This window comes from Capsicum annuum, chromosome 5 (assembly GCF_002878395.1).
Source record: "Capsicum annuum cultivar UCD-10X-F1 chromosome 5, UCD10Xv1.1, whole genome shotgun sequence".
In the NCBI taxonomy this organism is placed as follows: Eukaryota; Viridiplantae; Streptophyta; class Magnoliopsida; order Solanales; family Solanaceae; genus Capsicum; species Capsicum annuum.
Genome location: NC_061115.1, coordinates 42,912,511 through 42,929,310, shown reverse-complemented (window position 1 = coordinate 42,929,310; position 16,800 = coordinate 42,912,511).

The following is a 16,800-nucleotide window of genomic DNA, read 5'->3' as shown; positions in this document are numbered from 1 at the left end:
TCCACAAAGCTGGTAGATATGAACACCACTAGCACTACTCTAGCCTTTGGAGCATGGAGCTCCATCATGATCGGCATCCCTAAACTTTGGTATGGGTACTCTAGCTGAGGATGGAGCTGGGACTGAAAATTTCTGACTATGCTGAGAACGACTACCACCCTGTGACCCATCCAGAGAAAAATATGACTAGTGGTTCTGGCTTTCTTACTTACTCTCTCTCTTTCTTTTGTCTTATCTATTTTAATCTGTTGCGCATGCATCATTAGTCTAGAAAGTTCCATATTATTATTGATCATAGAAGTCCTACTCTCTTTCAACACCAACTCAGACACACCAGTCACAAGCTCACTCATACTTGCTCTAGGGTCGGCTATCAAGTCAGGAGCATAATTACCTAACAGGTTGAACTTTAGACAATACTCCTTCGCTATCATGGAGCATTGCATCAGGTTCATAAACTCTTCTACCTTAGATTCTCTCATCTCTAGCGGGAAAACCTTCCATCTCTAGCGGGAAAACCTTATCTAGAAAGGCATCCTGAAACTCCTGCTAAGTCATGGCAGCTGCATCTTCCCCTCTACTCTTCTTCCAAACTACAACCCAGTCATGAGCGAGATTATTCAACCTATAGGATGTTAATTCTACACTTTCCTCCACAGAAATATGCATAATCTGGGCGATCTTCTTCACCTCCTCTGTATAAAGCTGTGGGTCCTCATCTGCTACTGACCCAAAGAATTTTGGCTGGTTTATTTTCATTAAATCTCTAATTTTGGTTGTGGCTGAACCCCCATCTTACTGAGGTAGGACTGTGGTCTGACTGTGTCCCTAAACACTAGTGGTCACAGCTTGGGCTAGCGCCTGAAAAGCTACCTAAAACTGTGCATGTGACATATTCTTATTCTTAGGATCTACTCGCTGGGGTGGCTGGTCATCAACTCTATGGGCATTGTCTCTATGAGGAGGCATACTCTATAAGTAAAAGAGAAGAACGAATCAGACTGGGAATCAACTGGAACTTATGCATACTCGCACGACATGAACACTGAAAGAAGAGAGACTGTTCGTAAAAACATCTTATAGCCTCTTGTACATAAATGTGGCATAAACACACCCATGCACAAAACTCTACTAGATGTGGCTTTTCAGACTTCCTACGATACTATTGAACATTAGGCTCTGATACCAAGTTTGTAACAACCCGAGACCACCCCCTAGTCGTTGCATGGTGCTCATGATCCTGAAAGACCACAAGCTAACCTTCTACTAATATTTGTACCTAAGCTCTGCATAATATAATATAATAAATGTGGAAAACTAGAAAAAAACTTGCCATAAGGTTCAAAACACCTAAAATACTCAAAAATAAAAACTAAATTCTGATACATCTATCCAAAAATCCTCTAGACAGCCTGAAGTATAGAGTTGATGGGACATGTCCCCAACTAACTCCATCTACTAAAAATAAACTAAATGTAGTGCGATAATAAAATAAGGATAACTTTCGAATGAATAGGACACTGCTACATCTACTGCTGCTGAGTGGGAATGAGCTGCTAAGGGTACCCTAGATCTCGTGCCTCTGAACCTATGGTGTAAACACCATAGCACAAGTATCTCAGTACATGGAAATATACTGAGTATACAAGATGAGGTAAGGCTAAATTCAAGGGCTTAAGCATGAAAAATTACTTAACATAATAATCATGAGATTATTGAATGAGGACATATGCATGAATGCACAAACTATAACTAAAATCATAATGACTCTGAATACTAAAACTCAGGTACTTCTTTACTGACGTTTGAACTCGCTACTAATACTGAGATAATGAACAACTAAAATGTCTGATATTAATAACTGAGTACTGAAGTTGAGATCAATCCTATTTAGCGAGTGATCCCAAAAATTGATGATATTGAAGTTGATTAACTGAATCTACTCATATCAATAACTGAGTTTTGAGCTTGCTACAATTGACTAACTAAATCTGAGATAAAACCTCTTTAATGGATGATCCCTGAATCTACTATTAATGATAAGAAATGATTATGTTTGAAATCAGATCTATCTAGTAGAAGATCTCTGAATCTGATAATAAGAATAGTCAACTGAACCTGAGACTGAGATCAGGCCTATCTAACGAGTGATCTCAGGATCTGATAATGAGAATACTCAATTGTATCTGACGGTCCTGATTTTTGAGTTCTACTCTGAAAATTAATACTAAAACTGCAACTTTGGGAGTTCTCACTTAACCGACATGCCCAAAATCTACACTGGTGGGATCAAACCTGTAACCCCAACTGGAAGGGTGTCAATACTATACGATAGGTAAAGACCTCTACTCTGGTCAAGTCTCTCAGACGGGTAGCCCTGAACTGGATGTCAAACCTAAGGCAGTATAAAATTCAAGCCTTTATCTAATGAGTGACTCCTGGTCCTGTGTTGGCTACCCAGTCTGGAGTTCAGGGATTGCTATTTACGATTTTGCCTCTCTAATGGGAAATCCATTATCCTTACACTCGTTCAGTGCTAGCTCCTACTCCCAATTAAAAGAATAGACTTAGTCTTAATTGTATTTAAACTGAGATGAATCTATTACTGATCATATTTCTTGAATGATCTGACTAAGTTAAGCTGAGTTCACTTGGTTCCATTATTTGATGGAATACTACTAAATCTAATTATGTAACTGAATGATACTGAGCTCTGAATAGATTACTTGAATGCTACTGAGGTCTAAACCAATCACTTGAATACTACTAGATTTGAGCTGAGTACTGAACTGAGGCTAGAGTGCTAACGATACTGAGGTTACTTAAGTTTTGTAACTGTCTAAGAGTACTGAGTTCTATAACTTACTAAGTTCTGAGAATCGTGACTTGACTGAGATTATCGTGAAAACAGCCACAGGCTCTAGACTGCAGCTAATTTGTTGGGTATAAATACCCCCAGGACTAGATAACATAAAAGTAACACATAACGATTCTTGAATAATCATGACCATGGACATTCATTCACCAGTAAAACACTAAAGCATTTCTTCAAGTATTTAGAAATCATAAACATGTGATAATATAGGGAGACATGCTATTGGCTCATACTCCATTCAATAAGGTTTTGCATCAAACACTTAGCATGCATTAAATAACACATAATTGGGGAATTTTATGCTATCATGTCACAATTCATTCACTAAGGCCTTTCAACAAACACTTGTCATGCATGAGCTTGCACATAATTGGAGATTTTTAGTCAACATGCTATAACAGCTCTAATTTCTTCACATAAGCATTTTATCAAACATTTGGGGAGCATGCTTTTCTTATTCAACAATTTCTACACTTAATTGACATGAACACATCACTCAACAAGCAACTTGAAAAGGGCTTAGCATGAACATCACATACTAGGGCCAAAACTTGAAAACCCAGTAATCAAAACATGAATGAAAACTCAATAATAGCATGAACTTAAATTTCAAATCACATGAATCATGAAAACTCATAAACATAAGATCTTTGAAATTTAGAAAAGGACTTTTGAGCTACTTGGATGAAAGGGACCCAAGAATCAACATCTGCATACCTTAGGAAACTCTTTCTTGAAGGCTCTTGGAGAGATTCTTGATTTTTCTTGAAGAAGGGTTTTGATCTTATTCTTGGGTTTTTGATCTTAAAAGAAACCCTAATTTGATGTTATGGATGAGAAATAAAGCCCTTGGCTTCGTTCAAGATATATATAAGTGTAAAAAGGGTGGAAAAAACAAAAAGCCCTTTTTAAAAGAGACTTAAAAATACTGTATGGGATTTGTGATGGTCCGTCGCTAGTTTGAAGGCCCGTCGGATCATCTGTTGCACGTTGTTCAGTAAAAGGCCACACTACCTTAGTTGCTATGGTCTTAGCGATGGTCCATCGCTAGCTTTATGGTCTATCATCTTGGCCATCGCACTTGTGCCAAAAGAGAGAGTCACTTCCTTGATTGCAAAGGTTTGGGCGATGGTCCATCGCAAGCTCGATGGTCCGTCAACCTGTCTGTCGCACCTGGGCGGTTCCGACAGCTCTTAGTAAAACGGCCATAACTTTCTTATCCTGTGTCAGATTTTGACAGAATTGGTATCAACGGAAAGTTTATTCAATTATATATGTGACAAAAATTTGATATTAGAGAAATTCTACATAGTTTAAAATATTTCTCACTTGGGAAGTCACTTCTCAATTTTTTAGGGTTGGATTTATGCTTCACTTGACATGCTCTATGGCTCAGACTACAAGAGATTTTTTTGGGATCTTACACCGACTCTCATTCCCCCATCTAAGGAAGCTCCTGACTCAGGAGCTTAGTCCATCCCTATTATGTTCTCACTTTCATATATTTTTTTTTGTTTTAGCACATTAAGGAAATGTGAAGTTTTTAGTTGGAGGTGGGCATGTTATGCCGCCGCGTATTTTGGTTGCCGTGCTTCTTTTCCTGTTAGGCATAGTATGATTGTAGAACCTGCATGTCTAGGATAATTATTTGTCGTATTGTGATTTTCTTCTTATTGTGCTATTTTTGTGTAATTAGGAGATTTTGAGTATATAGGACAGTAGTCAGATTTTGACTAATTTTTGTTAAGTCCAAACATTTTGTGATTTAGAATTGTGTTATGTACATATGTGTGAAATCTGTGGATCTTGTTATGGCACTAGTATTAGGGACATTATAACCATTTTTTAACAACTGCATGAACTTAATAGGTAGTAGTTGGCAATATTGACTCTATGCTATGTGTGTGAGATTCTACCTAGTTCCCTTTGTATGATAAATTAAGAACTTACCTGGTTAGTCTTGCTTAGGTTGAAAGATAGTCAGTTAAGAATGGATTATTGACCCCTTTTTTATTCTATCCCACATTTAGCCTGAATGACCTCCCATGTGCGAATTATATCCCTTCATCCCTATTTTGAGACCTATAGCCTATTTTTATAGTTACACTTTTCACCTTCTCATTTGTGTTATAATGAACTTTTTTTGGCCTGGTCCTCCTTGGAAGTGTGCATCTCACCACAGGCAAAAAGCCTAAGTTGAGGGTGGCTATCAGAGGGGTACGTAGTGTAAAATAGGTAAAAAAAAAAAGGGTAAAACAAGAGAATAAGTTAGTAGGGCTGGTGTGGTGGAAAAGGAAAAAGTAAAAGAAAAATAAAAAAGGAAAAAATTATGAAAAGGTGAAAAAGACAAAATAAAAGACCATCGCCAACCTGAATGTGCAATAAAAGAATAAAAAGGAGAAATAAGGGTGGAATAAAAAGAAAATTGGTACTTATGGAAACCCCAAAGTTAGTATAGTGCTAACGAGGCTTAGTCGTGTTAAATGTCCATACCTATAATACCAGCCCCTAAGCCTACATTACAAGTTGAGAAAAGTCCTACAGTGATCCTAACTTGATAATCTGAATGTTAAGGTAAACAAAATAAGGGCAAACCTATGGTATTTGACATGCATTGACTAGAACTTCTTTGATGAGTGTGAGTGTCTCTTGACCATCCCTCTATTGACATGTATACTTTCATATAAGTGAATGGGACATTCTTGTTGTGAGGGAACTTGAGTCATTCTACTAGTAATATGCTTGTTTTGGGTAGTGCAATTTGAATATTTGAGTGGTAGTTTGTTGCTAATGTAGTTGCCATACCTTGATTCCTTTATGTCACATTGTTGTGCTTCACATGCTTACACAGTTGGTTTTGAAAAAGAGACGTAAGAGGGGATGTTGTGCTTTGAACTAAATGTGATGACTGTCTACCTTGAATATCTTAGATTCTCCTAGTTAAGAGTTGTTTTGTTTATTGTGTTTTTATTGATTAGGGTCATGCAAACATTCTAAGTTAAGGATATTGATATGCTATAGAAATATAGCACTTTTGATGCTTAAAACAAGAAAAATATACAAGTTTCTGAGGGCTTTTTGTTAGATTTAATTTGTTTTGGGTATGTTTACAGAAAACCATGATTTGAATGATAAGTTCCTGGAAATGGTAAAAATAGTGAAAAGGTGTTTTTTGTTACTTTTTGAGAGATTATTGATGATTGGGATGTTTTCCAGCTTGACCGTGATTAACGCATGTTTGAGATTAAAAAAAGAGCTGAAAAACTGACTCCCAACACCTACCAAGTCAACATGTGGCTGCAAGAATGACCTACGGACTGCTAAACATTGTGATTCCCAAGAGCTAAACATTGCAGTATTTTTTATCTTGCTACCTGCACCCACTACCAGTGCCTTATTCCTTGGCAACAAGTAGTACCTGCACCCTGCCAGACCGCAAGTACAGGAAATGAGTGGCCACCGACTCAATTATCCCCTATTTTATTTGGGCTTAGTTTTTTGGGTTTTCTCTTGTATCATAAATACCTTTTATGTAATTTTTAGTCAGATATATATGAGAGATAGAGGTTACACATATTTAACATTGAGAAATATATTTTGATTTCAAGATCTATTTGTGATCTTGGGATTCCATTGTATTGACTTTGATTGATTAATGGATTTATGGTTGTCGGTTTTATTTCATCTTCTTATTATGATTTCATCTTTTCTTTCCAACATGGTTGCTATTGATTTATTCTTAATCATGAGTGGTTAAAACCCATAGCTAAGGTTGTGGAAATCCTAGAAAATTGACAAAGTAGGGAAACTGCGATTGTGGCAGAAACCAATACCTATGGCATGCATTTCTTTATCTTCGATATGATTGATTTCTTAATGGGTTCACACTTTAGGATCCTGCCTAGATATTTCTAATCGCTCTAGAAAAGGTGTAGTAACTTTGAAAAGATAAAGGCAATAGTAATTTGGGGAGTTAATAGTCGATTCATTGCAGCACAATGGTATATGAGCATGACTATTTGAATTTATATAATAACTTGAATCACAAAAGGTGATAGTTAACTAGGACTAGGGTAAGGGTTAGTAAGGCAACACTCTGAGACTTAATAAGGGTGAAATCCTCCTGCTCTTCCAAAAGACTATAGGAGATACATAACTTATCAGTTCTATATGCAGGGTTGAGTTGGTTCAACAACGCACATAAATCTACAGAGTTGAGATGCCAGGAGGAATGCAATCCTAGTGTTCACTCAAGACTGATTTTCAACCAAGTTAATTTTGTTCTATGTTTGAGACGAATATACACAAATCCCCCTATTTACTTTCCTATTTTTCCCACAGACTACTAAGATCTATCAAATTACGTGTTCCCTTGGGATTTGGCCCCAACCTTTGTTGGGTTACTATATCTTGACAATAACTATATCATCATCTTAAAGGAGCTGTTGCTTGGACGTCAACAATGAATAAGACTCAACTGTATTTACATACATTATGAATATACAAAAAAACTTCTGCGAATAAGAACATACATGGACTTAGGAGTGTACGAATGGAAGGAAAAAGAGGAAATAACTAGTATTATTTTCCTGATCTCTTAAACTAAACCACTATGATATGAACTAATCCATACATGGAATTTGATCTCACTGAAGTATTCATGTCTGAAACATACGTATGGAACAATGAGGCAATGAATACTGAGATGAAACTTCTATTAGTCATTGAGAAAGGAAAGTTGTTTCTTTCAACAATCCTTATTTGAAATTTAGTTGCCTCCGGGGGTAAGGGATCATGGGTATGATCTAGGTGGTACATCCGATTGGGGAAATTTTAACATTGTTTGAGCACTCTGGTCCAGTAAACTATGTTTATAGGAAAAGGGAATGTTATAGATTTTACCCTGGTACACCATTGCTCTGAAATATTTTAGCATGAAGCAAGAGTATCGTAGGTTGAAAGAATAAAATGAATATAATCCCTTTTTATCAAAGTAACTAATAACTTCCATCTTAGCATAACTTTCCAACAAAATACGACACTTTATCTACATAACTTTAAGTTCTCTTAAAGGTACACTACCCAAGGTTGCTAAATGATAAGTCTATTATCATGCTCTCATTATGGTCGAGCCTAGTCTGAAGTACTGGTATTTCTCAAGAAATGAATATGTTAGTCTAAATTATGGATATCTGAATTTTACACTCAATAAGGTCAAAAATTACATAACAAACCATAGATTCTAAACAAGGGTTACTATCCACAACATTAAAATCTGCAAGGTACATCCCTAAAGCTTCTAAGTCTACCACTCAGTTGTCATCTACACCAACTATCGTAGTATACTAACATCCACAGAGACTCTACTAGAAAAATCTAGACTTGGAGGGATGTGGTAAAATAGTGGCACTTATCCATAACACTTTATACTCAATAGGATTCTAATTATTACGATATAGTATGAACGAGCTTGTTCGAGAAGGTTGTTCTTAGGACATACCTGTTGCATTATGATTTCACTGATCACTGTGTACATAAGATTGAGCCAGCTAAGAAATCATGGGTGCAAGATTCATATGTGGTATGGTATGAGACTGATATTCATGGAATCTTGGATCATAACTTGGATATTTATAGAGACTATTACTGCTCATACTACTAAGAACTGAAAATAGACAAACATTTAAACAAAGTGTGCATATCATAATAATGTAAAGTAGGAGTAAAGTGTCATAATGACATAATTATACTAAATACACTAGGATAAGAATGGGTCTTTACCTCTTCCTAGCTCTATTCTAAACCTACTAACACTACTACTTGAATCTCTATGACATAATCGGTTCTACACTTTAACATCTCCCCCATATATCAAAGTTACCATACCAAGTCTATAAGTCTTGGTATTGACCTTTCTATTTCTTCTAATGGATGAATTAGGCTACATTAACCTACCAAGCCTATGAGGATTTACTTTCTATAACTCTCCTTTTCTATTATTTTCTATGCTACTACTCTTCATTGTCAAAAGTTTATTTTGAAATCTAACTATTCACTACTATAAGAGGATAAAGGCCAAAGGAATATAAATGTATAAAGGGGAAATGTGGAAATATACCCAGCAAGGCTTAAGGAGAAATATCCTTAATCACCTGGCTTGAAGATGAATGGGATTGATTTAAGTGACGACCACAACTTAATGATGAAGAGGCACCCTACTAATTTAGGAAACCTAGAGAGACTATTGAGGAAGTAGGCTGATCCTGTTGTTGAACTTCCCTACCTTTCACCGAAGCTACCTGACCATCTCTAAACTTTTTCATACCTTTCCACATCCAAACAACCTTCATGACCTACCATATACTCTATTATGAAACACTTACTACACTTATTGTAAGTGGGTTGGGATTTTCCCCTTAAAACTTTTCTCTAACAATGAAAGACATATATTCCCCCTTCTTATCATAACAATGACTAGGGATCAAAGATGAAGTACTAAATAATGATAGTTCTAGTCCTGATGACCTTTGTAGAAAAGAATATTGGTCTCCAGTAGTGATCTCCTAATGGCTAGAGTTACCATTCCATGGTATGACACTCTTTTTCTCCCATCTTCTTTTTTTACCAACCTACTGTTTCAATTCATATTTAATAGCTCATGCTAATAGTAGGATAAAGCCACAAAATACTATATTAGAGACGTCAGCACTAGAGATTTAATCGACTAGTGTGCAAGGTTTCAATGCTTATTACTTTTCTAACCAGTCTCTTTTTGAGGAGGTATATTTTGAAACACATATGGCATGATATAGAAGGATGAATACAGTTAAACTCTATCACATGATATGATCATGAAATAAGTGAAATTTTTATAAAATATTTCATAGCCTCCCATTTAGAAGGATGAATATAGTTAAACTCTATCACACTAGTGAATAAGACTCTACTTAATGAATCTTTTATACACTATAAGACATCTTAAACTCGCTGCTCTAATACCAAGTTTGTCATAACCCAATACTATCTCCAATCATAATAAGGTGATTCAGTCACCAGTGATCCCAACCTAACCCATGGTTTTGGAAAGACACTAAAAATAATTAATAAAATAAGATTTACTAAGTAGAAGTTGAAATTAGAATAATATAATAATGTTAAAAACAAATTTCAATGCTAAAGTTAAAATGGAAATCATCTAATAAACTTAAATCTAAATTTTTCTAGCTATCTGAAAGGCTCTAGATAATATTAATGGTTGGGACAAGCCTACAAATAACTCTAAATATATGAAAGAAGAATAATTAAAATAAAGAATGTAAGCATAAGTCTTGTCCTAGGAAAATGAGGTCCCACCAAACTATGTTGCTTAGGTAATACATGAATGTGCTAACTATTAGCTAGATATTGAGCATATGAACATATATTAAGATACAATATAGAGCATCGTTATAAACCATGATTGGCGTGATCAATCATGAGCCCATTTGTGAAAGTCAAGCATATTCAACTCATGACTGGGCTAGCAGAGGTGATACTGCAACTGTGATCCTTGTCTGTGATTATGACACTTCTATCTATCAAGGTATTTCAATTGCAACCTGAGGTCCGCAATTATCAAACCTGGGTATATATACCTGGTTTCATCATTTTTCAATACTTTTATAGACTTGGAGCTTAGGGTTTCATGCTTTTAATTATCTTTCTTCATCTCTAAGATGAGGTATTCTCCATTTCACTCATTTCAATTAATTTCTTCTATCTTCAATATTAGATTCTTGTTTTAAATCAAACTTTAAAGTGGAAATTAAGTATTTTGGCCTCGAAGACCAAAAATTATATTTCTTTGAATAAAGCCCCAATTCAACACTTTTTTATTTGAATAATATTTCTAATCATATAATAACTAGTTTTTCCTCAATTTCATATTCAAAAGAACTTCAAATATTGATTTTAAATTGGATTTCGAAGATTTTACTCGGTAAAGCTTAAAAATATGTTTTCTATAATTGGAATCTGGTTTTAACTCCTTTTCACTTATATCTTCAGCTATAGACTCCTAAAAACATGGGTAACATATTTTTGAAATAAAGTTATGATTTTTCCCTTCTGTTTTAAAAGCCTGTGTTTGGGGTCCATTTTAACCTTGATATAAAACTAGGCAATATGGGTATTGTTGGATTTCTTTTGATGTGTAAATTTTATTTTTTGATGTTTTAGTGATTTAGGGTCCGTTCGTGAGGTTTAAGGCTTCGAGATAGAAGTACCGGATCAATTTCTATATTCTAGGTAGTATATGGCTTAACTATTTTAGACTAGGTTGTCTAGTTTATTTGCATACAAAATGCATGTTATAGGTATGGGAACTACGCATAAAAAATAGATATCTTATTTTTTTTGTCACCATGTGAGGGCCTATATGTGATATTATGTGGTGGATTCGGTATATTATGTGCTATATGTGACCGTGTGAGGTCCTATGTGATATGGATAGCCTATATACATAATAATAATTGTGTTTTACTGATGAAAAGCATATTGTGTTACTAAATGTATATTCTGATGTATTAATATTCTATGGGAATATAAATCATGTAGAAATTCATAAATTGGAAAATATTGAGTGGATATTTGGTTCACGTGATTGGCATATTGGTTGGTTATGGAAACACTAATGTGGTTTGTTGTAGAAATACTCATTGTGGTTGGTTGTGACAAGTTTATCCTCATATCATACATATCCATGAAATATATGTTGCCACCGTAGAAATACTAAGAAATACTGGCAACACCTTTTTATAAAAACCTCTCTGTGGGATATGCTGGGGAGGATATATTTTGACATTTTATAAAACCCTCCTCGAGGGAAGTGATGGGGAGGAGATTTTAAAAATGGATTATATACGGGTTGATGAACCCCCATGGGTCCTATGTGAGAAAGTTTTTGCTCTGTATGTTTATACAGAGGTTGTACGAAAGTCTCAGAGGTTGTACGATGACCTCGTGCATCATTATCATCATTATAATATTTATTGTATTTGCTTCATTATGTTTGTGATGTGATTGTATATTCTATTTTGACTTGTGATCTATCTATTATTCTATCTTGCTTACTTATATGTAATGCTCTTGTATATGTTGTTTTTCTTCACATTCCTTATGTGTGGTATAATTGTATACTTGTATTCCTTATTGGTTCTTTATTGTATTATATGTTGATATTATAGAACTGTTAGAGCAAATAGATTGGACTACCATCGTGGGATATTTTCTGATTGTAGGTGCCATGCCCTTAGTATATATTTTGTATGTTTTTAATTTCTACTTTGCTATATTGGCCTATTATACCTATTGTGTACAAGTGCGTCATAGTCATGCATACTGTGCCATTTTAATGCTAGTCCTAGTTCAAGTATGTCGCAGCATGGTTGATTCGAGCGACTTTTGGAGATTTTATTGTAGCAGTTGATTTCAGGCATTTGAAGTTCATTTCTAACTTATCTTCATTAGAATCATTATTTATTATATTTTAGAGAGAGTTGTATCCTCTTTGGTTTTCCTTGTTTAGGATTCTTAGCTTATATTAATGGTTCTTACACTATTGACCCCAGGTTTTTGGAATGTATGTTATTATTGTTATTTTCTTTCCTTATTTATGATATTGTTATGGTTTATTTTTATTCTAAATCCTTTCCTTAAGGATATTTCTGTCATTTTTACTTTTGTGTATTAGTTTAGGTGATAGCTTACTTTGTAAGGTTCTTCGCAACAAGTGCCATTATGAGCCTAGTTTTTTGTTGTGACAATTGGTATCAAAGCAGCTAGATTCATTGGTTTCAATGGTTTAAGCATGAGCTATTTAATAAAGTATTGCTAATCGGTATGTAGATATTTGTATCTTTCTTCATGAGGCTATAGGATGTATTCTAGAAACTTTTCTTATTTTATCCATTATCATGTGAATTTCTTTTATACTTTGTGATTTGAGTTGATTTTCACTCTTTTTGCATAGATGGTGTTGACTATGTCCCACGAGAGTATAAATATAGAGCCTTCAGCTAATGGGCCAGCCTCCAGTCATGGATGGACTTGAGAGAGAGGATGGGACTGAGGATCAACCCTGTCTAGCAGAAATAGTAGGAGACTCTCCCCTAAGCCTTAGGTTGAGAATGTTGGGGGGATGGTTCAACTCTAGTTCCTAAGAGTTTATCTGCCCCAGAGGGGTTATTGGTGTGTTTGCTAATCCACTTAGAGGGTTCTCCTTTTATTATGTTGGGTGTCCCTTCAGTAAGGAATGTGAATCCACTGGTTACACCGGTTTAGGTTTTTAGGTACTCTTCAGACCCCGAGTATTATTCTTATTTTATTGCCCACATCTGAGTATGGTGTTTCAGGATTGGGAGTTCAGCCTTAATCTATGTTACCTCCTCAGATGGAATCTCAGCCTGCCAGATTTACCATGTCTCCTCTTGCGGTGAGTATAGTTATGTCTTCTGAGGATTAGAAGAAGTTTGAGAGTTTTAACTTATTTGGGTTTTCCTAGATTAAATGGTAATGTGGATGAGGATGCATATGAGTGCTTGATTAATTATCGTAAGAAGTTACATAATTTGGGTTTACTTGAGTCACACAGATTGCTTATATTACTTACTAGTTGAGAGATGTTGCAAGAGATTGGTGGAGTTTGCCTGTTGGTTATAAACCTCTTAATTTTTCTAAGATGGCATAGCACAAATTTTCCAATTCCATTTTAGAGAGATTTGTTCGTTACATTCTAAAGGAATAGATGTAAGATAACTTTGATCGCCTGGAGTAGGGTTTCATAACTATAACATAGTATGATACATGCTTTCATGCCTTATCAAGATATTCTTATGCAAGTATTTCTATTGAGTTTGACAATATTTAGAAATTTGTAAAGGGTTTAGATGTCTCCCTTCATTTGGATACGCATCAGATGGTTGTATTTGAGCATCCTTTCAGAGTATAGTGGATCATGCTAAGATGAGTAAGGGTATTCTTCGAGCATCTCAAAGAGGCACCAAGAAGGTGTAGTATTTTGGTAAGTTTAGAGGTCAGGCTTCTTGAGGTAGAGATTTTAGAGGTTCTTATGGGTATCATGATAGGCTAGTGCAGCCAACCTTATAGAGTTGGGGTAGTAGGTCTACTGTCCAGCAACTTAGGATGGTTGTCTGGGAACAGTCATACCTTTTTTCTATTGAGTCAAGACATACAGGTTGCTTTGTGTGTGATGATATTGACTATTTGGTCATGAACTATCCCCATCGTGTGATTAGAGCTACTTCTATTATAGCTATGAGAGGTAGGGGTTCTACAAGAGTTGTAAGAGGTAGAGGTAGTGGAGCCTGTGATAGTGGTCCTAGGGCTACTCAGCTAGTTGGTGGTCATGGATAGTGTTACGCTATACCATCCAGATATGAGGCAGAGGCTGAAAATGTTGTGATCACAAGTATCATCCCTATTTACTTAAGATTTACAATCTATGTTATTTAATCTCGGGTTAACTGTCTCCTATGCATCTGCATATTTTTCTTTGGTTTTTGGTTTATGTTAGTGAGCCTCATGCCATGCCTAATTGCGTATCTACCCCAGTAGGAGATTCTTTATTAGTGAATCGGTTGTTCCAATCCTATGCTGTGACTTTTTCTAGGTGTGACACTTGGGTAGATTTACTTAGGTTAGATATGGTTGATTTCAATGCTATTTTGGGTATGTATTGGTTGGTTCCTTATCATGCTATCCTAGATTATTTTACTAAGACCATGAATTGTTCTTCGTTGCATGTACTGAGAATAGATTTGAAAGGTGCACTTCATTTAGATCCAAGGAAGATTATATCTTATGTTCAAACTCATAGATTAGTTGAAAGGGGTTGGTTATCTTATTTTCCTCATATTCGTTATACTAGTGTTGTTTCACCTCATTCTCTAGATTTTGTTCGTGTTGTTCATGAGTTCATGGATGTGTTTCCTATGTATTTTCCTTGTATGCCTCCAGATCGTCATATTAATTTTGTTGTTGATGTTGAAACAGGCACCAAACCCATTTCTATTTCTCCTAATTAGGATTGCCCCTAGTTTTGTTGAAGGAATTTAAGGATAAATAGAATAAGTTATTTGATAAGGATTTATCTGACCTATTGTATCTCCTTGGGGTTTGGCTATCTTATCTATGAATAAGACGGATGGGTCTATGCATTTGTGTATTGATTATCGATAGTTGAATAAAGTGACAGTTAAGAATAAGTATCCTCTTTCTTGTATTGATGATTTGTTCAACTATCTTTAGGGTGCCGCAGTATTTTTAAAGATTGATTTAAGATTCGATTATCACCTATTGAGGATTAAAGCTTTGGATACTTTAAGAGAGCTTTTCAGAGTCGATATGGTTATTATGAGTTCTTGGCTTAACTTTTAGGTTGACCAATGCCCCTACCGTATTCATGAAGTTGATGAACTAGGTATTTTAACCATATACCAACTCCTTTAATATCGTATTTATAGATGATATCTTGGTTTATTCAAAGAGTGAGGCTGGGTATGAGGATCATTTATAGACTGTGCTTCAGAGATTGAGGGATGAGAAGTTTTATGCCAAGTTCTCCAAGTGTGAGTTTTGCTTGGATTTTATTTCTTACTTGGTTCATGTGGTAACTAAAGAGGGTATTATCATTTATCCAACAAAGATTACAGTGGTTCGTGATTGGGCTAGACCTACTTTGCACACCAAGATTTAGAGTTTTATTGGCTTGGCAGACTACTATCGATGTTTTATTAAGGGTTTCTCATCCATCATAGCTCTTTTGACTAAGTTGACTCAAAAGAAGATTTCCTTTCCCTTATCTGATACATACGAGGTGAGCTTCCAAAAGCTCAAGGATTTGATGACTTCAGCTCCTATCTTAACTTTGCCCAAGAAAGGCATCAGTTTCATCATCTTTTATGAGACTTCAGGTGTTGGGCTAGGTGTTGTGTTGATTTAAGAAAGTAAGGTGATTTTGTATGCTTCTCACTAGTTGAAGCCCCCTGATAGGAATTACCCTACCCAAGATTTAGAGTTTTGTGTGGTAGTTTTTGCTTTGAAGTTGTGGAACTACTTGTATGGAGTTTGTTCTGATATTTTCTTGAATTATCATAGCCTTCAGTGCTTCTTCACCAAACGGGATCTTAATATGAGGCAGTGTTGTTGGCTTGAGTTACTTAAGGAGTATGGATAAACTACTCTCTACCATCCGGGCAAGGCTAATATGGTTGCAAATGACTTCAGCCAAAAGTCGACTAGCATGGCTAGCTTTCCGTATCTTTTGACCTAGGAGAGGCCTTTGGCCTTAGAGGTTTAGTAGAGACATACACTGAGGCCGATATAACCTGAAATTATCTAAACAGAAATAATTAGTAAAAAATTAAATAAATTTCATAATTCTAATTGTTTCAGTTTAGCAAATGTATTTATCTGAATCAGCATATGTATATTACAGGTATGAATATGTATATTTCTGCTAGGCATATGTATTTACATTACAGATTATAGATGTATTTAATTTTTTGTAACGTGTATATGAACATATATTTCATACAACATATGAAAATACAATTATATTTTAAACTTGATTATATGTATTTCATCATACCGTCATACGTGTACACTCTGCTTTATTCTGTTGGAGAATTTCATGAAATTTTCCAATAAGATCCGTACGAGTATACAATGCCTCCTGTCTGTTTTCACAATTCCATCTACCAAACATCAATCTAACTTCCTCTAGGAAATTGTATATTGGTAGTTCTCTAGCTGATACCAGTGCAACATTAACTGACTCAGCAATTTTTGATATCAAAGTCCATCCTCTATGAACTGATAGATTTGACCTATCCTACTTATCGTATCCCGCCAAATCCAAGTAATTT